Below are 20,973 nucleotides of genomic sequence, written 5' to 3' on the forward strand. Positions count from 1 at the left end.
GCTATATTTAACTGCTTCTTGAAAACATTCAATGTTTTGGCCTCAACTGATTCCTGGGAATTCTAGTAAATCTGCTCTGCGCCCTCCCCAAGGCCTTGACTCCCTTCCTGATGTGGTGTCCAGAATCGGATCTAAATCTGCAGTTGAGGCCTAACCCTAAGCACTGATGTACGGACGATGAGTTGAATGTCCTTGGAGGAGTTGCTGATAAATGTCAGCATTTTATAAGCAGATTTCCTTTTTCAAATTTATTCCACTAGGTTGCCAAATGAGAATTCAGTGTCTTTTGCACCGGAATGTTGCGATCCACCCTCCTAACAGATCCGTGCGACCAGAGAATGACAGGGCTGTTACGGCGCACATTCACGAGATGCGGCTAGAACAGCATTTATTGCCCATCCCTCCATTTCTGAGGGCAGTTGAGAGTCAACCACATTGCTGTGGCTCTGGAGTCACATGTAGGCCAGACCGGGTAAGGACGGCAGATTTCCTTCCCTAAAGGACATTAGTGAACCAGATGGGTTTTTCCAACAATCAACGATGGTTTCATGGTCATCAGTAGATTCTTAACTCCAGATTTTTATTGAATTCAAATTTCACCATCTGCCGTGGTGGGATTCGAACCCAGGTCCCCGGAGCCTTACCCTGGGTCTCTGGATTACTAGTCCAGTGACAATACCACCCGGTCTGGCCTACATGTGACTCCAGATCCACAGCAATGTGTTTGACTCTCAATTGCCCTCAGAAATGGAGGGCAGTTGGGGATGGGCAATAAATGCTGGCTCAGGCAACGGTGTCCACATCACGTTGTGAATGTGCGCCGTAACAGTTCTTTCATTCTCTGGTCGCACGGATTGTGTCTACACCGGCTCTACAAACAAGCATCATGACTTAGCGCCATTCCCCTGCCTTCTCCCCCGTACCCCTGCACATTGTTTCTATTCAAATAACCATCTAATGTCCTCTTGAAAGCCTCCATTGAACCTACTTCCACCACACTTCCAGGCAGAGCAATCCAGACCTCAGCCACTCACTGGGTGAAAAAGATTTTTCCTCACATCACATTCACTTCTTTTACTTTAAATCTGTGTCGTCTCTCTATTGATCCTTTAACAGGATCCTTGAGCGGGAACAGTTTCTCCCTGTCTACTCTGATTTTGAACATCTCTATCAAATCTCCTCTTAGCCTTCTTCTCTCCAAGGAGAACAGCCCCAACATCTTCAATCCACCCCTATAACTGAAGTTTCTCATCTCTGGAACCATTCTTGTAAACCCCTTCTGCACTCTCTCCAATGTGTTCACATCCTTCTGTTGAGGATTAACCAGACAACGCACAGTGAGCACTCAATCTCCTAAACTTTTATTACTTGCTAGCAAGGAGAACAGATACAATGAATTTCACTCTGGTGTTCTGTCGATTCATATGGATAATTAGCAGTTATAGTTAATTACAGCAAATCAGAAACAAGCAATTTTCTAACCCTTCATTTGCATACATAGCCCACCAATCATAGCATAGATATTTTCCCTTTCTTATCCAATAGAAAACCATCTCCTTCATTAGCATAATATATCAACACATCTTGTATTTTTGGTATTTGTCAGGGTAACTTGTCTTTGTTTCATCCTGTGGCCAAGGCCGCGAATGTGGTGTTTATGAAACTGACACAAGGTTTAGATTAGTCTCTTTCCTAAATGCGCAACCGCTGACCTCAATGAGGCCTTATTTCCATTTTTGCTGATGGAGTTGCCTGTCTTTATTGTTGTAACTTAACCGCTTTTAACTATAGTTTCACAAGTCCCAGCAACCCCCTGGTGCTTTATTTGAAGTGAACATCCTTAAGCTTTTTCCCAGGTCGGAGGTGACGATCACGAGGGGTCACGGGCTCAAGGTGAGAGGGGCGAAGTATAACTCAGATATCAGAGGGACGTTTTTTACACAGAGGGTGGTGGGGGCCTGGAATGCGCTGCCAAGTAGGGTGGTGGAGGCAGGCACGCTGACATCGTTTAAGACTTACCTGGATAGTCACATGAGCAGCCTGGGAATGGAGGGATACAAACGATTGGTCTAGTTGGACCAAGGAGCGGCACAGGCTTGGAGGGCCGAAGGGCCTGTTTCCTGTGCTGTACTGTTCTTTGTTCTTTGTTCTTTAATCTTGCAGAATAAAAGTGAATTAAATATTTGGCCGTAGCTGGAATTACAACTTAATTTCCACACTTCCTATAGTGTGGCTCCCAGAACTGTACACAATACTCCAGCTGAGGTCTAACTAGTGTCCTGTGTAAGTTCAGCATAACCTCCTTGCCCTTGTACTCTATGCCCCTATTAATAAAATCTAGGATACTGTATGCTTTATTACCTGCCCTCTCCACCTGTCCTGGCACCTTCAATGATGCGTGGCCATGTACACCCAGATCCCTCTGCTCCTGCACAGTTTGCAAATAATCCCAAAAATTAGGAGGCAGGACAACAAAATGAAGGCCAGCCCGACCAGATTTTGTTGGATTTTAGCGCACAGTTAGTTAGCAGATGCATTTTATTATGGGTAAAGTTAAACTAATTAATGTGGGAGCAAAGGAGCGGGATAGCAGAAGGTGTTTAATGGAACCAGGTGCCACAAGCTGATGCTGATGGAGATCGATGGGCCAATTGTTAGTGGAGGCAGCTCTGAGACCCATGGCAGCTGGTGGTTTGAATATATATCTGATTGGAAGCGAGCTGAAAGCCATTGTATTTCTGGATGCGGCCAATTATTAGCATATAGACAAATGCCAGCTGTAACAACCATCTGCTGTTGGCTGTTCCAACAAGGACAATGCGCATTTATATAGCACCTTTAGAATCATAGAATCCTACATTGCAGAAAGACGCCATTTAGCCCATTAAGTCTGCACTGAAAATAATCCCACCCAGGTTCTATCCCCGCAACTCCATATATTTACCCTGCTAATCCCTCCGACCTACGCACCTGGGCCACTAAGGGGCAATTTAGCCATGGCCAATCAATTTAACCCGCACATCTTTGGAGTGTGGGAGGAAACCGGAGCACCCGGAGGAACCCCACGCAGACACAGGGAGAACATGCAGACTCCACACAGACAGTGACGCAAGCCGGGAATCGAACCCGGGTCCCTGGCACTGTGAGGCAGCAGCGCTAACCACTGTGTCACCGTGCCGCCCTTGGAGTAAAATGTCTGAAGATGCATCACAGAGCGATTATCAAACACAACCTGGCTCTGGGCCACTTAAGGAGAAAACTAACAAGAGAAATAATAACCTGAGCAGAAAAGCTTCGACAGTTTTAATAAAGTGAAAGAAGTAACGACAGTAAGTATTGGTCCCACAGCTGATCAGACAGGGATTTCATAAACATTTTTCACAGGATTTGGGTGTCGCAGGCTAGGCCTAGCATTTATTTCCAGCCCTTGAGAAGGTGGCCTAGTGGTATTATTGCTAAACTGTTAATCCAGAGACACAGGGTAAGGCTTTGGGGACCTGGGTTCGAATCCCACCACGGAAGATGGTGAAATTCGAATTGATTAAAAAAAAATCTGGAATTAAGAATCTACTGATGACCATGAAACCATTGTCGATTGTCGGAAAAACCCATCTGGTTCACTAATGTCCTTTAGGGAAGGAAATCTGCCGTCCTTACCTGGTCTGGCCTACATGTGACTCCAGAGCCAGTTGACTCTCAACTACCCTTCAAGGGCAACTAGGGATGGGCAATAAATGTTGGCCCAGCCAGCGACACCCGTGTCCCATGAATGAATAAAAAGAAAATCCCTTGAGAAGGTGATGATGAGCTGCCTTTTGAACCGCTGCAGTCCATGTGGTGTAGGTACACCCACAGTGCTGTTAGGGAAGGAGTTCCAGGATTTTGACCCAGCGACAGTGAAGCAAAGGCTGATAGATTTCTAAGTCAGGATGGTGAGTGGTTTGGAGGTGATGGTGTTCCCATTTGCCCTCTGCCCTTATCCTTCCAGGCGGTCGAGGTTGAGTTGAGGGCAAGGTGTTTGTTTTAAGCACCCGAGAGTAGGTGGCGAAATGTGAAGTTGTGACCACAATCAGATCATCCATAGTCTTACTAAATGACAGAACAGGCTCGGGGGGCCAAACGGCCAACTCCTGCTCCTAATCCATGTTGGTATGCTCCATAGTTTGGTCAGGGTTTCACAGCCAGGCAAGGTGATGAGGTACGCCAGGCGGCCATGCACAGTCTGTATTCCACTGGTGATTGGCCACAATCTTCAGGGGAGATTGAAGCCATCTTATTGAGCTGTGGACTGGAATTCTCTCGTTCCGGCCACCACGGGAATTGTAGTGGTTGGGGGGGGGCGGGGGGGGGGGGGCGGCGGCGGACCATGACCTCGGGCGGGATTCTCTGATTTTGAGGCAAGCGCGGCCGGAGACCCCTGCCTGCGGGGTTAAAGACTATGGCTCAAATCTTTGCTCCGGGGTCGGATGCATCAAAACGGGAGAATCCTAGCTCTGTGAACCATACCTGTAAAAATGGCTGGCTGCGGATCCAGTTTTCATTTGGGGGATGCGGGCTGGATCAGAAGTAGGGCCCACTGCCCCGACAGTGAATGAGGAGGCTGCCTGGTGTGGAGGTGGGTAGTATCCCTTGACAGTTCCTTGCCAGCTTTGAAAGTTCCAATGAGTTTATGTACTTTTTGATTTGATTTATTATTGTCACATGTATTAATATACAGTGAAAAGTATTGTTTCTAGCGTGCTATACAGACAAAGCATACCGTTCATAGAGAAGGAAAGGAGAGAGCGCAGAATGTGGTGTTACAGTCATAGCTAGGGTGTAGAGAAAGATCAACTTAGTGCGAGGTAGGTCCATTCAAAAGTCTGACAGCAGCAGGGAAGAAGCTGTTCTTGAGTCGATCGGTAGGTGACCTCAGATTTTTGTATCTTTTTCCCGACGGAAGAAAGTGGAAGAGAGAATGTCCGGGCTGTGTGGGGTCCTTAATTATGCCGGCTGCTTTGCCGAGACAGCGGGAAATGTAGACAGAGTCAATGGATGGGAGGCTGGGCTTCACTCACACAATTAATTTTTGTACACAATCATGTTTAATTTTGTGTTAGGATCCCGGACCTGAACCCCAAGGTATACAATGCGCTGCCGGAGGAGGTGGTGGAAGCAGATTCTATAACAATATTCAAGAGGCATCTGGATAGATGCATGAATAGTGTTGTAGGTAAAAAACCTCTGACACTATTAGTGGTTCAAAATGCAGTGTTTATTTTCACAATTGTGGGAGAAGTGAGGTTCCTAACAGTGGGCCCCCAGCCTTCTCATCGAACACAAGTAAGAACAGAGTTTATATATGTCCCGGGCCCCGCCCTCATTACATTGCAAAACCTGAGGGATGGCTGTCATTGTTCATGGTGAGATTCTTGTTGTATTAGCAGTATCTTCCTCTGCGTAGTTTGTTCGATCTCCAAGGCCACGATTGTTCATCATTTATATTCTTGAAACAACATCACAGGTTTTGCACAAACAAGTTAACTAATCTACATACAGGTTTGTATAATACTTTATATCAGGATAAGATGAATAACATATGATGAATATATATATGAATCTATGGTTATACAAAGACAGAAGGCATACATGTCAACTCCATCGTGTTAAACAAAGGTACATAAAAATGGAGACTGTTTAGCTTATTTCGAGCTGGGTTAATCGCATTTCTTGATAACAAATGGAGACAGAGGAATAGCTGTTCCTTTTATCTGGCACAGACATGAAAAACACCGAACTCTGACAAAAACATGGACTCTGCAGTGTTCTCAACAAAATCACAGAGTTTGGGTCTTAATGCTTAAGTGTGACAAAGTTCATTAACCCATTCCCGACTGCACTCCCCCCTTTTGGTCGGATGCCAGGTCCAAACATGGCATTTATGACCAACTCAGAACCACATGTTATCGGGGAATGGGCCTAGCTCCTTAGTCGGGAGGTCTGCCCCCTCCACCTGTACACTTGCGACTGTCATAATTTGCGCTGTTACTGTTTCGCAACAGGCGTTCAATAATGCCATACAAACACAGCAAGTAATTACAATTACAATTGATACAATCAATCCATGCATCAGGTATGGACCCCACAACCCGAACCATTGCCCCAGCCAGCCCGGAGGGTTATGATCATGATATTGGTTCCCTTCCTCCTGTATTGCTTTCGCTACTTGTTTAATATGATCTGCTAAGCGAGTTATATTCTCAGAAGCTTTGGGAATATACGTACAGCATTTCGAGCCAACTATGGCACATGTTCCACCTTGGGAGGCTAGCACATAATCGAGTTCCAATCAGTTCTGTAACGCCACAGTTCGAATAGCTACGACCTCTGTTGATATTTCAGAGATGGCCGTGCTCACCTCCTCGAACCCATTTTTAGTCTTATTTGCAACTTTCTCTAGGGTTGAGGCCATCCGTATAAGTTCCTGTGCTGCCTTTGCCGTCCCAAAAAAATGGGTAGGCTATCATGAAGAATCGTTCTGTCTCACTAATGGCTCGCTTAGCCTTAAGCAGGTGTATTTCGGGGTGGTCCCGTAAGTCAGTGTAATGGTGAATATAAGGCACCACATATGCCAAATAACACGATCCTGTCCAATTCCAGGGAAGCCACGGATAGGCATCGTTTCCACAGACAAACTAGGTACCATTATATGCAGTCATCTCGCTTCCATAAGCGGAGGAGAGGCTAACCGGGACGGTGGCTCTGGGGCACTGGATTGTGACCTGTATCATGGCCTCAGCGTCATCAGTGATATCAATCTGCTGTATACAGTAGCTACGGCCAACAGGTATGGTTCCATTTCTTGTCAGGCAGATAACTCCCCTTTGTTTATTTTTCACAACAAAGTAGGGTGGGGATCCTGATCTGTCGTAGCTGGGCTGGTAATTCTTCTTAAAGGACGATAAAGTGCACCCTCCGCCCCCTAGCCGTGAAACAACATCAATTCCTCCCTTCTCACTCTCCCCCTCCCAGGTCGCTCTTATCGGAGTCCGGTGATACCTGTAAGGGTTGATCAGATCCCTCCGTACCACCGCTTATACTATTTTTTTAAAGCCGGCTTCTCCTTAGAAGGCCTTTCCTTCTAACTCTTACACATGGAGGCTTTTCCTTCAAACTCCGGCGATCACTCAGACAGTCTCTATCTCACTCACGTCAGAACATCACACACTCTTATCACAGATGATTACCCACTGCATTTTGGCCCACTCTATTTAGAGTTCGATAATCTATTCCGGTGTCCCGGTCGTGGCCATTCAACCGGACCGTAAACAGATTATCCCGGACGAGCCCCCAATTGTGAAAATAAACCTGCATTTTGAACCACTAATAGTGTCAGAGGTTTTTTACCTACAACAAATAGGCAGGGAATAGAGGGATATGGACCATGTAAAGGCAAGAAAATATTAGATTAGAGAGGCATGTGTTGGCACAGACTTGTTGGGCCGAAGGGCCTGTTCCTGTGCTGTACTGTTCTTTGTTCATTGTTCCCCCTGTATTCTTGATGCAATACCTCGGCCTGAATCTTACCAGCGTTCATGCCAGCGGGATTTTCCCATACCGCTGCAGTGAACGGAAGTTTGGCTGGCTGCCAAATTCTCCGACCCCTGCAGCAGGAGTGTGGCATGAATGGCAGATAAGATTCTGCCCCTCATTCTTCAATTTACCTACATTGTTGGTAGCAACATGTGTCACGACCTCTATCTCACCTTCAGGGCGCCCTGCAGCCGTTCAGTGACATCCCCTGACCCTGGCACCAGGAGGCAGTACACTATCCTGGAGTCACGTCTTTGGCCGCAGAAGCGTCTGTCTAATCCCCTGACTAATGAATCGCCTATCATTATTGCCCTTCCTTCCTGCTTCCTCCCCCTCTCCCCATACATCAACCTGCTTCTTCTCGCCCCCCCTCCTTGTATAGTCAAGCTGTTTCCTCTCGCCCCCGCCGGCGGCCCCCGCCCCCCCCCCCCCCCCCCCGCCCCCCGCCCCCCCCGTACAGTCAAGCCGATTGTGGTGCCAGAAACTTGCCTCTGACGGCACTCCTTCGAGGTACCAGCGCCCTCTTCAGCTTCCAAGATGGAATACCGATTTGTGCGGTGGGAAAGCCATCCATGGTTCCCCGTCTCCAAGTTTGCCACAGAAGAGAGCATTAAATTCCATCCCTTTTGTCGGGAACACGAGGAGACCATTCAGCCCTTCGATCCTGACACAATTCAGCTGGATCACGGCAGGTACGGCACGGTGGCACAGTGCTTGGCACTGCTGCCTCACAGCGCCAGGGACCCAGGTTCGATTCCCAACTTGTTTGTGCGGAGTCTGCACGTTCTCCCCGTGTCTGCGTGGGTTTCCTCCGGGTGCTCCGGTTTCCGAAAGACGTGCTGGTTAGGTGGATTGGCAATTCTAAATTGCCCCTTAGTGTCAGGTAGATTAGCAGGGTAAATACATGGGGATAGGGCCTGGGTGGGATTGTGGTCGGTGCAGACTTGATGGGCCGAATGACCTCCTTCTGCACTGTAGGGATTCTATGATTCTATGATCTGAAACATTGACCCTGCTCCTGTCTCCACAGGTTCTGCCTGGCCAGCTGAGTATAGCCAACACTCTCTGCTTCAAGGCAAGCGCAACTCTTGCCAGGGTTGGTGGGCTAGACATACCAGAGTTTAATAAGAAACCACAATAAAATAATCGCAGCATTTTCCTTTTGCTAACTAGAAACAGCTTTCTCCAACAGAGCTGGGAGAAGTTATTTCCGGAGGGCAGGCTTTGTGATGACTGTCGAGTACATTCATTGACTGACTGTGAATCCCAATTAAGCTGAAAGGATTTTAAAATTCTCACCCTCTGTAATCAACCTCTTCCAGACCTACAATTCTCAGTCACCTCTGCACTCCTCCGATTGGTCCTCTGATTTTAATTACTCCACCTACAGCAAACCAAGGCCCTGAATCTCTGGAATTCCCTTCCCGAACATCCCCATCCCTCTTTTGTTCTTCAACGTGCTCCCATAGCCTCTCTCTCTCTCTTTCTTCACTTGTTCTAATATCTCTTCATCTGGCCTGGTGCCTGATAGAAATAGAAACTGGGAGCAGGAGTAGGCCATTCGGCCCTTCAAGCCTGTTCCGCCATTCATTTTAATAAGAACAAGGAAAATGATCTTAACTCTATCTATCCACCTTGACTCCCTGATTCCCCCACTCCCTTCTCCAATGAATAATCTACCAATCTCACCTTTGACATTTTTGAGTGACTCTCAGCTTCAATGGCTTTTTAAGACAAAGAGTGTTCCGGATTCCCCCTGTCCTTCGGGTGTAGCTGGGCCTACTGAGATCACCCCAAACAGCCTGCCTCTGATTTCAAGGTTCTTAGTCCCTATTCTCGACCACCCCTACCACCCCCCCCCGCCCCCCCCCCCCCCGCCCCCGACTGCCAGCCTCACTCCTAGGGAGGCCAGACGTCCAGCTTTAGGCCGGACAGTCCGCCTTTTGAGCACTCTGTCCTCCGTCTGGCGCCACCTTGAGCCGGACGTTAATTTGTCCTGCTTTTTTGGATCACAATGCCCGGGTACTGATTGACGGCAGCACCGGGCCAATAGGAAGAGGAGTGGGACTGCCAATCGGATCGAATGAGGGAAGGCGGAGCATGCGCAGTGCGAGTCATGGGGAGGCAGATCAGGGTTCATCTCTCGTATTGACAAACGGTAAGAGAAAAATGGCGGAGATCAGGGAGCGATGAATCTGGAGGGTGATGAGGAAGGCTTTAGAAGCTTGTTGTACAAGCCCAAACCCCGAAAAAGAGTTTCCCGATGTCATGTTTGCACCGAGCCAGGCCACAGCTCCAATGTTCAGCTCCGCATTAACGGCCGCCATCTTAACTGGATGTGATCTGCAGCGGTGCGCACACGCAGTGGCCATCTTTCGTGGGACCATGTGCAGCAGTGCGCACGTGCGGCTGCCATCTTTGTCCTCCTTTTTGGAAATTTGGAAATGGCCACCCTACTCACTCCCCCAATCTACCCTGTCATCTCCTTCAATCAAATACCTGTGGTGAACCATTGTTGGTTCCCACCATAGAACATAGAACATAGAACATTACAGCGCAGAACAGGCCCTTCGGCCCACGATGTTGCACCGACCAGTTAAAAAAAAAACTGTGACCCTCCAACCTAAACCAATTTCTTTTCGTCCATGAACCTATCTACGGATCTCTTAAACGCCCCCAAACTAGGCGCATTTACAACTGATGCTGGCAGGGCATTCCAATCCCTCACCACCAGGTAGTGCTGAGCCAGGGTCTGGCCAGTACTATGAGTCTGTAGATATGTTACTGTTGGGGTTAGGGTTGGGCTGTTCTACATGTTACTGTTGGGGTTAGGGTTGGGCTGTTCTACCTGTAATATAGTTATTATGGTACATCCCAGTCGGGCTCCGCCTCCTGGGAGAGGTATAAAGGTCACTGCTCTGTCTGGGACCCTTCAGTCTGGGACCGTGTATTATATATGGTAGCTCTATTGTTGTAGTCAATAAAAGCCTTTATTTCCCCGAGTGCCTCTAACCTCGTGAATTATATCGCGCATCAATACCTCAATTAGACCACCCCATCATCTTCTTCCCTCAATGGAATACAAAGCCTGCTCTATGCAATCCGATTAGTAACCCTGTTAGCCCTGGGGCTTTTTAACCAGTTTGTACAGCCCTGCGAGGAAGGAAATCCCTTCACTGTTTAAGGAGGAAAACTGGACGAACCAACGACCCGTCAGTTTTGAGTTGAGCCCCTTTTTGGATAGGGTCCTTAGTGGAGAATGGCTTGTTTGATACTGTCCCTCACTGATGATACGAATCAAATCACAAATCAAGGGGAGGCAATGGCCTAGTGGTATTATCGCTGGACTATTAATCCAGAAACTCAGCGAATGTTCTGGGGACCCAGGTTCGAATCCCGCCACGGCAGATGATGGAATTTGAATTCAATAAAAAATATCTGGAATTAAGAATCTACTGATGACCATGAGCACAGTAAGAAGTCTCACAACACCAGGTTAATGTCCAACAGGTTTATTTGGTAGCAAAAGCCACTAGCTTTCGGAGCGCTGCTCCTTCGTCAGGTGTGTGGGAGAACAGCGCTCCGAAAGCTAGTGGCGTTTGCTACCAAATAAACCTGTTGGACTTTAACCTGGTGTTGTTAGACTTCTTACTGTGTTTACCCCAGTCCAACGCTGACATCTCCACATCATGATGACCATGAAACCATTGTCGATTGTCGGAAAAACCCATCTGGTTCACTAATGTCCTTTAGGGAAAGAAATCTGCCGTCCTTACCCGGTCTGGCCTACATGTGACTCCAGAGCCACAGCAATGTGGTTGACTCCCAACTGCCCTCCACGGGCAACTAGGGATGGGCAATAAATGTTCAGCCAGCGACGTCCACGTTCAATAAAAGATAACAGACACAGTGCGATATTTCTGGAAGTTTTTTGTTGCTTGTTGGAAATTTGAATTAATTTCTTCAGAGTAAAGTTTACAACACGGTGACAGCATTATATCAAAGTATAAAGAGTCAGAGAAAAAAAAATCATAATCATGCAAGCTGCATCTTAGAAAATCCACAGAGCAAATCCAGAGCTCAGTGTTCATTTAAAATATGTCAGATTCTTCACATCTAGCGGCTAAGGGCGGCAGGGTGGCACAGTGGGTTAGCACTGCTGCCTCACAGCGCCAGAGACTCAGGTTCGATGCCCGCCTTAGGTCACCGTCTGTGTGGAGTCTGCATGTTCTCCCCGTGTCTGCGTGGGTTTCCTCCGGGTGCTCCGGTTTCCTCCCACAGTCTGAAAGACGTGCTGGTTAGGGTGCATTGACCCGAACAGGCGCCGGAGTGTGGCGACTCGGGGAATTTCACAGTAACTTCATTGCAGTGTTAATGTAAGCCTTACTTGTGACTAATAAATAAACTTTCTTTAACACCAGGTACAACTGGGTAAGCAACCTATTCGAACGACAGGAAGACTGAATGTATCTATTAGATATAAACAAAGTAAATGTCTTCATATAATGAAACACGTATGAACAAAAAATAGAAAAGGCTGACAATAAATTCTAATCCGGTATAACAACAACAATGTGCCTTTATAGCATTTTACCATGGTAAAGTACCCAAGGTGTCTCGCAGCAGTGTTATTGGAGAATATTTGCCAATGAACCACAAGGGGAGCTATTGGGGCAGGTGACCAAAAGCTTTGTCAAAGAGGTAAAGCAGGCGGTGGCACAGTGGTATTCTCACTGGAGTGGTGATCCAGAGACCCAGGGTAATCCCCTGGGGACCCGGGTTCGAATCCCGCCACAGCAGATGGTGAAATTTGTATTCAGTAGAACATTGGAATTAAAAGTCTAATGGTGAGTGTCTTCAAGACAGAGATAGATAGGTTCTTGATCAATAAGGGGATCAAGGGTTATGGGGAGAAGGCAGGAGAATGGGGATGAGAATTGCATCAGCCATGATTGAATGGCGGAGCAGACTCGATGGGCTGAATGGCCTAATTCTGCTCCTGTATCTTATGGTCTTATGATCATGGAACCATTGTTAATTGTTGTAAAAACCCATCTGGTTCACTAATGTCCTTAGGGAAGAAAATCTGTATCCTTACCTGGTCTGGCCTTCATTTGATGAGGCCACCCTTGGAATACTGTGTGCAATTCTGGTCACCCTATTATCGAAACGATATTATTAAACTAGAAAGAGTGCAGAAAAGATTTACTAGAATGCTACCGGGACTTGATGGATTGAGTTATAAGGAGAGGCTGAATAGACTGGGACTTTTTTCTCTGGAGCGTAGGAGGCTGAGGGGGTGATCTTATAGAGGTCTATAAAATAATGAGGGGCACAGATCAGCTAGATAGTCAATATCTTTTCCCAAAGGTGGGGGAGTCTAAAACTAGAGGGTATAGGTTTAAGGTGAGAGGGGAGAGATACAAAAGGGTCCAGAGGAGCACAGAGGGTGGTGAGTGTCTGGAACAAGCTGCCAGAGGTAGTAGTAGAGGCGAGTACAATTTTATCTTTTAAAAAGCATTTAGACAGTTACATGGGTAAGATGGGTATAGAGGGATATGGGCCAAATGCGGGCAATTGGGACTAGCTTGGTGGTTTAAAAAAAAAGGGCGGCATGGACAGGTTGGGCCGAAGGGCCTGTTTCCATGATGTAAACCTCTATCACTCTATGACTCTATGTCATTCCAGAGCCACAGCCTCGAGTCACTCAGTTCAAGGACAGCAAGTACTGGCCCTGCCGGCAACGCAGACATCCAATAATTGAAGAATGCCATTTGCAAAGGGCTTCACGGCCAGTGAAATATTTTCCCAGTAAAGTAGAAAATCAAGCAGTCACAAAGCTCACACAAACAGGAATGTGATAAGGGTCATCTGTTTTGGCCATGTTGATTGAAGGACTGACCAGGGAGAACACCCCTGCACTTTTTCAAAGCACTTCACGTGTACTTGAGGGAGCAAACAGATTGATTCTAAAATCAGCAGCTCCGACAGTGCTGCATTCCCTCAGCACTGACCCTCTGACAGTGCAGCATTCCCTCAGTACTGACCCTCTGACAGTGCAGCATTCCCTCAGTACTGACCCTCTGACAGTGCAGCACTCCCTCAGCACTGACCCTCTGACAGTGCAGCATTCCCTCAGTACTGATCCTCTGACAGTGCTGCATTCCCTCAGTACTGACCCTCTGACAGTGCAGCGTTCCCTCAGTTCTGACCCTTTGACAGTGCGGCACTCCCTCAGTACTGACCCTCTGACAGTGCGGCATTCCCTCAGTACTGACCCTCTGACAGTGCGGCATTCCCTCAGTACTGACCCTCTGACAGTGCAGCACTCCCTCAGCACTGACCCTCTGACAGTGCGGCACTCCCTCAGCACTGACCCTCTGACAGTGCGGCATTCCCTCAGTACTGACCCTCTGACAGTGCGGCATTCCCTCAGTACTGACCCTCTGACAGTGCAGCACTCCCTCAGCACTGACCCTCTGACAGTGCGGCACTCCCTCAGTACTGACCCTCTGACAGTGCAGCACTCCCTCAGCCCTGACCCTCTGACAGTGCAGCACTCCCTCAGCACTGACCCTCTGACAGTGCGATACTCCCTCAGTACTGACCCTCTGACAGTGCGGCACTCCCTCAGTACTGACCCTCTGACAGTGCAGCACTCCTTCAGTACTGACCCTCTGACAGTGCGATACTCCCTCAGTACTGACCCTCTGACAGTGCGGCACTCCCTCAGTACTGACCCTCTGACAGTGCAGCACTTCCTCAGTACTGACCCTCTGACAGTGCAGCGTTCCCTCAGTACTGACCCTCTGACAGTGCAGCACTTCCTCAGTACTGACCCTCTGACAGTGCAGCGTTCCCTCAGTACTGACCCTCTGACAGTGCAGCACTCCCTCAGTACTGACCCTCTGACAGTGCGGCACTCCCTCAGTACTGACCCTCTGAGTTGAGTCTTAGTATAAAAGGCAGTTACTTGGGGGGTTCGCCGGGAGCATAAAAAGCCGTCTACACTATACAGCGGGCAGCGTCGGGAGCGGGCAGTGGAGTGAGTGGGTAGCAGAGTGTGCATTATAAGGGCTTTGGCTCACAGGGCTTGGGCTAAAAGGGCAAGGCAAGGCTAGTAATTTTTTACCCAACCCTATAAAGGATAAGGGCAGGTATGACTGATCGGCCAGTTCAGTGCTTCCGATGTGGGATGTGGGAGTTTCTGCAAACACCGAGCTTCCCAGAGGTTCACATATGTGCCAGGTGCGTGGAACTGCAGCTCTTGAGAGACCGTGTTAGGGAACTGGAGCTGCAGATCGCTGACCTTAGCCTAATCAGGGAAAATGGGAGAAAAATTGACAGCAGTTATAGGCAACTAGTTACACCGGGGCATCGGGAGAATGACACGTGGGTCACAGTTAGGAGGAGTAAAGGGCAGAAGGGTAAAGTACAAGGGAGGTCTCCAGAGGTGTCTCAAAATAGGAAGGGCTTGGTGACAGGTGTGAGAGGGGAGGGGAGTGGACAGTTAGAAGAAGGGTCACCTGTGGTTGTCCCACTCCAAAACAGGTACATTGTTTTAGATAGTGTGGAGGAGTGTGCCTCTCCAGGGGTAAGACACAGTGACCAGGTCACTGGCACACAGTCAGGCTCTGTGGCCCGGAAAGGGAAGAGAGGGGTTAGGAGAGCGATAGTGGTGGGGGATGCATCAGTTAGAGGCACAGACAGGCGATTCTGTGGGGGCGAACGGGACTCCAGGATGGTAGTCTGCCTACCTGGTGCTGGGGTCACGGATGTCTCCGAGCGGATAGGAGGCATTTTAAAAGGGGAAGATAAAGAAACGGATGTCATTATACACATTGGTGGAAATGACGTAGATAGGAAGAGTAGGGGGGTCCTAAGGGAGCAATTCAGGGAGTTGGGAAATAGGTTAAAAAGTAGGGTCACTAGGGTGGCCATCTCTGGGCTGCTCCCAATGCCTCGTGCCAGTGAGGATAAGAATAGGGAGTTGGTTCAAATGAATGCCTGGCTAAAGGACTGGTCCAGGAGGGAGGGCTTTATTTTCATAGACCAATGGGAGGTTTTCAGGAGAGGATGGCACCTGTACAAGAGGGAGGGGTCACAACTAAGTTGGAAGGGCACAAATATCCTGGCTGGGAGCTTTGCTAATGCAGTTCGGGGGGGTTTAAACTAGTGTGGCAGGGGGGTGGGGATCAAACTATTAGGTCTATAAGTGTGGTGGCTGGGGACGAGCTTGGGGCTGGGACAAGGCTGGCAAAGAAGAAGAGCACTCTGGGGGAGGACGACCTCACTGAGCCTGGGGGTCTGGAGTGCTTATACTTCAATGCAAGGAGCGTAGCAGGTAAAACAGACGAACTTGGGGCCTTAATGCGCACGAGGAATTTGGATGTGGTTGCGGTGACGGAGACTTGGTTGAAAGAGGGACAGGACTGGCAGCTGAATATTCCAGGGTACAAGTGTTTTAGGCGAGACAGAGGAGGGGCCAAAAGAGGTGGGGGAGTAGCGGTATTGGTTGGAGAGCATATTACAGCGGTGCAGAGGGAGGACAATTCGGAGGAGTCGTGTAGCGAGTCACTCTGGGTGGAGCTTAGAAACAGGAAAGGCGCAGTCACTATGTTGGGGGTGTACTACAGGCCCCCCAACAGCCCAAGGGAAGTGGAAGAATGGATATGTCAGGAGATACTGGATAGGTGCAGGAAATATAGGGTTGTTGTCGTGGGAGACTTCAATTTCCCTGGTATAGACTGGAAATCGCTGAGGGCAGGGACTCTGGATGGTGAGGCATTTGTAAAATGTGTACAGGAGGGTTCGTTGGAACAATATGTGGACAGCCCAACTAGAGAGGGGGCTATACTGGACCTGGTGCTGGGGAATGAACCCGGTCAGGTCTTCAAAGTTTTGGTCGGGGAACATGTGGCAAATAGTGACCACAATTCTGTTAGCTTTAGGATAGTGATGGAAAAGGATGAGTGGTGTCCCAAGGGTAAGGTGTTGGATTGGGGGAAGGCTAACTTTATTGGGATCAGGCAGAAATTGGCAGCTCTTGATTGGGAGAGGCTGTTTGAGGGTAAATCCACATCTGGTATGTGGCAGTCTTTTAAGGAATGGTTGTTAGGGCTACAGGACAAGCATGTGCCTGTAAAAAAGAAGGATAGGAAGGGTAGGATTAGAGAACCGTGGATAACCAGGGAAATTGAGGGACTGGTCAAAAGGAAAAGAGAGGCGTATGTTAGGTCCAAGCAGCTAAAAACGGAGGGAGCTCTGGAAGAGTATAATGAAAGTAGGAAAATACTCAAACGGGGAATTAGAAGAGCAAAAAGGGGTCACGAAATGTTCTTGGCAGACAGGATTAAGGAGAATCCCAAGGCATTTTATTCATACGTTAGGAACAAAAGGGTTGTAAGGGAAAAAATCGGACCTCTCAGGGACAAAAGTGGGGACTTATGCTTGGAGCCCAAAGAGGTAGGGGAGATCCTAAATGAATACTTTGCGTCGGTATTCACTAAGGAGAGGGATGTGTTGACTGGGAGTGTCTCGGAGGGGAGTGTTGAACCGTTGGAGAAAATCTCCATTACAAAGGAGGAAGTGTTAGGTTTGTTAGAGAATATAAAGACTGACAAATCCCCAGGGCCTGATGGAATCTATCCAAGGCTGCTCAGGGAGACGAGAGGTGAAATAGTTGGGCCTCTGACGCAAATCTTTGTCTCGTCACTGGACACAGGTGAGGTCCCAGAGGATTGGAGGATAGCCAATGTGGTCCCGTTATTTAAGAAGGGTAGGAAGGATAACCCGGGTAATTATAGGCCGGTGAGCTTGACGTCCGTGGTGGGGAAGTTGTTGGAGAAGATTCTTAAAGATAGGATGTATGCGCATTTAGAAAGGAATAAACTCATTAACGATAGTCAACATGGTTTTGTGAGAGGGAGGTCATGCCTCACGAACCTGGTGGTGTTTTTTGAAGAAGTGACCAAAATGGTTGACGAAGGAAGGGCCGTGGATGTTGTCTATATGGACTTTAGTAAAGCGTTTGACAAAGTCCCTCATGGTAGGCTAGTGAAAAAGGTTGGATCCCATGGGATAAAGGGGGAGGTGGCTAGATGGGTGGAGAACTGGCTTGGTCATAGAAGACAGAGGGTGGTAGTGGAAGGGTCTTTTTCCGGCTGGAGGCCTGTGACTAGTGGTGTACCGCAGGGCTCTGTATTGGGACCTCTGCTGTTTGTGATTTATATAAATGATCTGGAAGAAGGAGTAACTGGGGTGATCAGTAAGTTTGCGGACGACACAAAACTGGCAGGACTTGCAGATAGTGAGGAACATTGTCAGAGGCTACAGAAAGATATAGATAGGCTGGAAATTTGGGCAAGGAAATGGCAGATGGAGTTCAATCCTGATAAATGCGAAGTGATGCATTTTGGTGGGAATAATGTAGGGAGGAGCTACACGATAAATGGAAGAACCATAAAGGGTGTAGAGACGCAGAGGGACCTGGGTGTGCAAGTCCACAGATCTTTGAAGGTGACGTCACAGGTGGAGAAGGTGGTGAAGAAGGCATATGGCATGCTTGCCTTTATAGGACGGGGCATAGAGTATAAAAGTTGGGGTCTGATGTTGCAGATGTATAGAACGTTGGTTCGGCCGCATTTGGAATACTGCGTCCAGTTCTGGTCGCCACACTACCAGAAGGAGGTGGAGGCTTTGGAGAGAGTACAGAGGAGGTTTACCAGGATGTTGCCTGGTATGGAGGGGCTTGGTTATGAGGAGAGATTGGGGAAACTGGGGTTGTTCTCCTTGGAAAGACGGAGGATGAGGGGAGACTTAATAGAGGTGTATAAAATTATGAAAGGCATAGATAGGGTGAACGGTGGGAAGCTTTTCCCCGGGTCGGTGGTGACGTTCACGAGGGGTCATAGGTTCAAGGTGAAGGGGGGGAGGTTTAACACAGATATCAGAAGGACATATTTCACACAGAGGGTCGTGGGGGCCTGGAATGTGTTGCCGGGCAAGGTGGTGGAGGCGGACACACTGGGAACGTTTAAGACTTATCTAGACAGCTATATGAACGGAGTGGGAATGGAGGGATACAAAAGAGTGATCTAGTTTGGACCAGGGAGCGGCGCGGGCTAATTGTTCCTGGTTTCTCGTTTCAAGGCTTCATTCTACGATCATCTTGCTGGTGCCAGTACAGAGTGAGACTGCGGATAGTTGGGAACCTGTCTCGGGGGCAGGGGATTCATATGGTGTTCGTGGAAGTGGAAATGACTAGGGTTGGGAAGCATTTTCCGATCGGGGCCATTGTGATCTCCTGGACTCGTTTCGATCGCCTCAGGGGGTCGGAGAGGAATTTCCCAGATTTATTTTCCCCATATTGGCCCTGGGGTTTTTCACTCTGGGTTTTCGCCTCTCCCTGGAGATCACATGGTCTGGAATGGGGGGGTGGGGGTAAGTTAATAGGTTGTAATGAACAAAGCATCGTAGCTGTGAGGGACAGCTCGGTGGATAGGATATTGGTATGTAGATAGGCTGGAAAATTGGGTGGGGATCCTGGATTCAGGATTCAATCCTGGACCGGGGAGCGGCGCGGGCTTGGAGGGCCGAAGGGCCTGTTCCTGTGCTGTATTGTTCTTTGTTCTTTGTTTGTTTGTTCTTTGACAGTGTGGCACTCCCTCAGTGCTGACCCTCCGACAGTGCGGCACTCCCTCAGTACTGACCCCCCTGACAGTGTGGCACTCCCTCAGTACTGACCCTCTGACAGTGCAGCGTTCCCTCAGTACTGACCCTCTGACAGTGCAGCACTCCCTCAGTACTGACCCTCTGACAGTGCGGCACTCCCTCAGTACTGACCCTCTGACAGTGTGGCACTCCCTCAGTACTGACCCTCTGACAGTGCGGCACTCCCTCAATACTGACCCCCTGACAGTGTGGCACTCCCTCAGTACTGACCCCCTGACAGTGCAGCACTCCCTCAGTACTGACCTTCTGACAGTGCGGCACTCCCTCAGTACTGACCCTCTGACAGTGCAGCACTCCCTCAGTACTGACCCTTTGACAGTGTGGCACTCCCTCTGTACTGACCCTCTGACAGTGCAGCACTCCCTCAGTACTGACCCTCTGACAGTGCGGCACTCCCTCAGTACTGACCCTCTGACAGTGCGGCACTCCCTCAGTACTGACCCTGACAGTGTGGCACTTCCTCAGTACTGACCCTCTGACAGTGCAGCACTCCCTCAGTACTGACCCTCTGACAGTGCGGCACTCCCTCAGTACTGACCCTCTGACAGTGCAGCGTTCCCTCAGTACTGACCCTCTGACAGTGCAGCACTCCCTCAGTACTGACCCTCTGACAGTGCGGCACTCCCTCAGTACTGACCCTCTGACAGTGTGGCACTCCCTCAGTACTGACCCTCTGACAGTGCGGCACTCCCTCAGTACTGACCCCCTGACAGTGTGGCACTCCCTCAGTACTGACCCCCTGACAGTGCAGCACTCCCTCAGTACTGACCTTCTGACAGTGCGGCACTCCCTCAGTACTGACCCTCTGACAGTGCAGCACTCCCTCAGTACTGACCCTTTGACAGTGTGGCCCTCCCTCTGTACTGACCCTCTGACAGTGCAGCACTCCCTCAGTACTGACCCTCTGACAGTGCGGCACTCCCTCAGTACTGACCCTCTGACAGTGCGGCACTCCCTCAGTACTGACCCTGACAGTGTGGCACTTCCTCAGTACTGACCCTCTGACAGTGCAGCACTCCCTCAGTACTGACCCTCTGACAGTGCGGCACTCCCTCAGTACTGACCCTCTGACAGTGCGGCACTCCTTCAGTACTGACCCTCTGACAGTGTGGCACTCCCTCAGCAGTGACCCTCTGACAGTGTGGCACTCCCTCAGTACTGACCCTCTGACAGTGTGGCACTCCCTCAGTACTGACCCTCTGACAGTGCGGCACTCCCTCAGTAATGACGCTGACAGTGCGGCACTCCCTCAGTACTGACCCTCTGACAGTGTGGCACTCCCTCAGTACTGACGCTGACAGTGTGGCACTCCCTCAGTACTGACCCTCTGACAGTGCGGCACTCCCTCAGTACTGACCCTCTGACAGTGCGGCACTCCCTCAGTACTGACCCTCTGACAGTGTGGCACTCCCTCAGTACTGACCCTCTGATAGTGCGGCACTCCCTCAGTACTGATCCTCTGACAGTGTGACACTCCCTCAGTACTGACCCTCTGATAGTGCAGCACTCCCTCAGTACTGACCCTCTGACAGTGTGGCACTCCCTCAGAACGACACTGCAGGGTCTGTTTTTGATTTTTCACCTCAGTCCCGGGAGTGAGATTCGAACACCCGACCTCCTTATTCAGCAGCAAGTGTGCCCCCCCCTGCCCCCCTCGAGGCGGCTGAA

This window comes from Mustelus asterias, chromosome 7, assembly GCF_964213995.1.
Source record: "Mustelus asterias chromosome 7, sMusAst1.hap1.1, whole genome shotgun sequence".
NCBI classification, from domain to species: Eukaryota; Metazoa; Chordata; class Chondrichthyes; order Carcharhiniformes; family Triakidae; genus Mustelus; species Mustelus asterias.